At 39.2% G+C, this 6,000-nt stretch overlaps 1 protein-coding gene across 1 annotated transcript in view; it reads left to right on the forward strand.

Annotated features, from left to right (window-relative positions):
- Positions 1-6,000, forward strand: part of EPHA6 (EPH receptor A6) — a 1,133,516-nt gene that overhangs the window by 28,742 nt on the left and 1,098,774 nt on the right. The gene's annotated exons all lie outside the window — the stretch shown is intronic.

Below are 6,000 nucleotides of genomic sequence, written 5' to 3' on the forward strand. Positions count from 1 at the left end.
GAGAGACAAGAAAGGCGAGACTCACCAAGGCATTTATCTCTCTGCCCTTCAGTTAATCCCACTTGTGTTTATCGGCCAGGCTGGCACAATAAACTATTTCAATATATATAACATTAATGGGGTGATTTCCATGGTTTGTGAGCTTTAATGCATTATTTATTTCAGTCCTCACATATAACTTAGAAAAGTAGGTCATATTGTTTATCTCAATTTAACAACTAATGAAACTAACAAACAGATTTGAGTAACTTGCTAAGATTATAAGCTGGGATGCTGTCAATAGACCTGGAGTCTTGCCGTTGAAATTTACTAACAACTAAAATGAATTAAATATAATATTATTGTTTCTATGTTAGGTTTATAAGATTAAGACCTAGTCCTACTCCTCAATTAAATGTATTTACTAATAAGAACATATAGCCAAACAAGGGAAGGCAATTGTTGTATGGATGGTGGAGGAACTGTACACAGACTACTACCTGCTTTGAAGGAAAGCATGGACATATCTCTTTATACCTGGATGTTTTCTGAAGGAAGTGAAGCTTGAACTAAGTTTAAAACATGAGAATCAGTCACGAAGTTACTTTGCCATACCTGCCACCTAGTTAATGTACAAAACTCATGGTTAATAAGCATATCTGATGAAAGGAGCAATACATAATAAGCCATGAAGAGCACATATTAGAATATTTTATAAAGGAACGGTAAATAGTTGGAAATAAGTTTACTAGTATTTATTTATTTATTTATTTGAATATTGGTTAGATAAATACTGTAGCAGGATATAAGGAAGCTAGAAGTATTTACAGAATTGTGTAATTTTGATACAAGTGAAATGAGACAGAAAACTATTACATGACTTGCCCGTGGTCACTTGGATAGAATTGATGCTTAAACTTCTACAGCATGTTGAAATACCCATATGAAATATAAAATTTGAAAATTTGTTTATTTTCCTAATTTTATTGAATTAAACTTGTCATTTCTAAATGAACATACAAGAGAATTTTGGCAAATAAAAATATGTAAAATACTCCTTTAGGTCTCCTATTACAGGAAAATAAGTATCAGTGAGAATGCTCACAATACTTGTATAAACTTAATCTCACATCTTACTGCACGTAGACAAATTGTATAAAAAGAAACTCTGAAATGTAATTTATAGATGGCAATTTTAAAATAAAACATTGTCATTACATACCTATATAGCATTGGACCTGTGGCTTTCATCCTTGGGAATTTATCTCTTTTGCGGCTTGGTTTAAACATTCTAATCTCTTTGAGCCTCCTTGGAAAAGTACTGATATTCCTTCTAGACTTTCTTTATCAAGTTGTTGTAGCGATAGGAAATGTTTGTCAGAATGTTTCAAATATTATGAAGTGCTATACAATTGCATTATTTACTGTTTCATGGCCATGCTGGACCATGTTTAAGCTTTGTTGATCAAGCCATTTAAGCATCCATTTTACATTTCCTGAGCAGACATTAATTGAATTCCAGAAACTGCAATTCATGTGGGTGTCAAAAAGATGAGTCACCCCTTCTTGCTCCAGTCACAAAAGAGAAAGAGAGTGGGAGGGAAAAGGCTAGTTGTGCCTCATAGTCCCGGTGATAGTGACTATGTTCCGTGAGCCCAGCTGCAGCATCTGACAGTGTGACTTGTTCTGTGCTGGCAAGATAAATAGTCCGGCTCTAGGTTATCAAGTTGAAATTGGGCAACAAAGGCTGCCATTGTACAGAGATTGTAGACACGTACGCTTACTCCTCATATCAACCTACCAGGTGGCACGGGGGGTTGGCATGGGACTGCTGGCAACAAAGTGGTGGTTCAAACCATCAGCCACTCGTGGGAGAAATAGGCAACTCTCCTTCCCTGGGAAGATTTGCCATCTCAGAAAACCTATATAAGGTTGCCATGGGCTGGAATGGACACAATGGCACTGAAATGTGGGTGGAGGGTGGTTTTATATAGAAGAAGATGCTGAGGCGCAGAAGTCAAGCAATTTATCTCGGTCTACTAAACAAGAGAAGGAAATATAAAGGAAAACAGCATGTGTGCGGCCACCTAGAGTGGCCAGGAAATGGAGGGAGCAGGACGAATTCATATTAGAGGTCAGAAGATGGTAATGACTTTTCATATGACCCTTGTACAGCAATTTGAAAGGTGCCCTGTTGCCTCAAACAATATTCTAGAAACAAATGTAAATGACTTCTCTGACCAAGAAGCTCAGATTCCTTAGGCAGAGAGACGTGTAATATTTAAGCTAGTAATTATAATTCAGTGCAGTAATTTGTCTCCACTATGAATATACATAGGATTTCCTGGATGAGGAAAACAGATGTGACTTATTCTGTATAGAGAGGCCAACAAAAGCCTTCCATAGGAGCTAGATCTTGAGCAGAGTCTTGAGTGATATCAGTTATGATGAAGGGAAGTCAATAGTGAAGGATTTTACCAAAAGATGGAAGAGACCGTTAAAGATACAGAGAAAATGACAGAGTTTGACATACCCATGAAACAGTGACAAATTAGATATAGTTGTCACACTGGGAGAGTCGGGGAGAGAGACCAGGAATAATTGGAGATGGGGACAATTGAGAAATGGGATGATGCTTAATTTTCTTTAGGTCACCATGGTCCAGTGAAATTTTCATTTGGACCACTTTTCATTATACCTACTTCTCACAGCCATGGTTCGGATTCCAAGACCTATTAAAATTAGTGTGTGGAAACGGAGGGATTTCGGGTTGTTTAATACCATTCATTTGTCTGCTTTTTTTTAAATGTAGGAACTCTATAAATAGTAACTGCTGGAGTTACTGGTGTGTTCATTACTAGGATTAGTACTGTGGTAGTTGGAGGATTTTATGTCACCTAGATGCTTCTGGCTATGGGTGGAGTCAAGCCGGTCAATCAAGTAGTAGTTTGCTAACACTCCTTGGGGATGTAACCTTTTGTATGAGAGTGAAGGACTTTGGGAACTGCCTCTTTCTCTGCCACTTTGGCCTCCTCCTTGCTGGAACTCTGTGCCTGCCTCCAGCAGCAGCCGCTTGTGGGCCACCCAACCTTAAGAGCGATTGGAACCCTGCCAGGCTTCCATTGACCTTGGATCCAGCATCACCCAGCCTGTGATATCCCTGCTTCGTGCTTCACCTTTCCGCATCATTGGCATGCAGCTCTGGGAGCCTAAAGAGGCCCTTGGCTAGCATTGCATCTATAGACTTCTGTGGGACTGGGTTGGGTGCCCTTGATGTAAAGTTGCTCCTAAATATAAAGTTATTTTCTTGTATGTATGTGTATGAGTGCCATGGGTTTGTGTTTCCAAACAACCTGGTCTAACAAAAGTACAGTTACAGATTAATTTTCTGTGAATGAAACTCGAGGGAAAAAATGCTAGATAGGCTGTATGACTTAATTCTTTCCTCTCTTTCTTGGGCGGTTTCAGAGTTTCGCACGTAGAACTTCCCTCCAGGACTTCACGCCCACTTCTGCTGGCCCAGTGATCGGGATCCTGAACCCCTCAGGGCATGTCCTGTGAATAAGGATATGGGCATCTTGCAAGGGTGCTGGGAGCCTGGCTACACACAAGTCTTATCTGGGTAGAGACTTCGGACTTACTTCTGTTCAAGTTTGGCATGTCGTTAAACGTATAGTCATTTCTTCCAAACATTCTCTCTGATGCCTCTTTATTTACTCCTTTCTCATCCCACAGCAATATTGATGTCAGGACTTCAGGTTAGGTTACATCAAATTGAGGAACCTAGGTCAGGTATTGCATATTCACTCAGATACCCTGACCATGAAGGATGATATGATTCCCCTTCCAAGACGAAGGAGCTGAAAGTAAGGTGCAACACTGGCCAGATTACTGTGGGCCCCCCTTAGATTCTTCTCAAGGAAGGGGATACTCTTCCATGCTCATCACTTCCCTAGTTCACCAAATAGTCAGAGAGTAGATTTCTACTATGTTAAATGCTAAATATTAGATAATGAGATAAATAATCAGTAAGAAGTAGCTGTATAACACATCTAATAGCTTTATATGACAGCTCATTTACTCATTTCGGTATGTTGCTACTGATGTTTGGCATCACTGAGGGGGTTATGAAATATAGTAAGGCTATATTCATAGAACAAACCATTGCCTTGTCCTGTCCAATCTTTGAGTTCCTGTTTGTAGCTGCGGTGTCAGTACATCTTTCAGGTTCCTGTTTTCTACTGGAACTTTAATTTATCAACTATTACATTCTTCTTCTTTGACAGGTCCTTTGTGATAACTTCTCCAGAAATACATGAGATGAGGTTTTGCCATCATTGCTTCTAAGGGGAATTCTCGCTGTATTTCTGCCAAGACAGAGTAGTTCATTCTTTGAGAATGGGATCACTAATATTCTTTGAAGCAGACACCATCATTCAAAGGTATCAGATCTTTAATCTTCTTTGTACAGTGTCGAGCTTGCCCATGAGTCTGAAGCGATCGAACATACTGTGGCCTGGGTCAGGTGCACCTGAGTGCTCTAGCTGCCACCTGTATTTGTTAACACTTTAAAGAGTTTGCGAACAGCACATTTGCCCAATGTAGTATATCATTGGATTCACCGATTACAATTTCCCTGGGCACTAGTTATGGAAAATTTAATCCTTGACAATTTCAATATTTTCTCCATTTACCATGATGATATTTATCTGGTTATAAGGATTTCTGTTTTCTTTATGTTAAGATGTGATCCTTAATGAAGACTGTCATCTTTGATCATTACTAGTAGGTGCTTTTAAGTCTTCTCTGTAATTTCCAAGTAAGTTTGTGTCACGTGCATATCATGAGCTGTTAGTGAGTCTTCCTCCAATGTTGATATATAGTCAGGTTTGTTGGACTGTTTTCTCAGCATTCAGATAGAAAAAGCATGATGAAATTATAATATCCTGTATTTCCATTTCTGGTTGAATGACTGCCTCTTAAGAGATGGACCAGTCAAACTAAACAACCCAGCTCACTGTCACACATCTCTGCTGATTTTAAACCACACACTATTTCCCATCCCTTTTTCAATGATTGCCTATTGATCTCTGTACAGTTTCTGTATGAACACTATTAAAGATTCTGGAATTTTCATTCTTAAAATGCTATCAATAATTTATTAGGATACACACATTCAAATGCATTTACAGAGTCAGGAAAATATAGTGAATATCATCCTACCCTGGCCACCTGACTGGAAGAAATCCATATTCTCTTTTCAAAGACAGGTGAGCCAACAGAATTCAGAAAATATCAAGTAATATTATTAATATCACATGCAAGTAAAACTCTTCTGAATGATATACAATGATTGCAGCAATCCATTGACAGGAGCTACCACAAATTCAAGCTGGACTTAGAAGAGAACATGCTATGAGGGATATCATTGCTGATATCAGACAGATCATGGCTGAAAGCAGAGAATACTAGAAAGATGCTTACATGGGTTTTATTGACCATGAAAAAGCTTTCAGCTGTGTGGATCATTCTAAGCTATGGAAACATGGAGAAGAACAGGGATTCTAAAACACTTCATTATGCTTAGGACCTGTACTGGAGCTGTAGGGGTGACAAGTTGGGCTGAGATCAGCATGGTCAGCAGTTGAAAACATTCAGCAGCCCCAAGGTAGAGACTCCCACAGACAGTTCCAATCCCTGAATCCCACAAGAGGGTTGCTATGAGTCAGCATTGACTCGGTGACAGTGAGCTGGGTTGTTTAGTTTGATTGGTCCATCTGTTAAGAGGCAGTCATTCAAACAGAAATGGAAATACAGCACGGTTTAAAATCAGGAAAGGTGTGCTTCATGGTTGTATCCTTTCGCTGTGTGTGCTGAGCAAATAATAAAAGAAACTGGACTATATTAAGAAGAAAGTAGCATCAGGATGGGAGAAACACTTATTGATAACCTGGGAAATGCAGGTGGCACAACTTTGCTTGCTGAAAGTGAGGCAGACTTGTAGCACTTGTGGACCCAGAT

This window comes from Echinops telfairi, unplaced genomic scaffold, assembly GCF_000313985.2.
Source record: "Echinops telfairi isolate 266 unplaced genomic scaffold, ASM31398v2 ScPeMD7_6;HRSCAF=24_1, whole genome shotgun sequence".
Classification (NCBI taxonomy): Eukaryota; Metazoa; Chordata; class Mammalia; order Afrosoricida; family Tenrecidae; genus Echinops; species Echinops telfairi.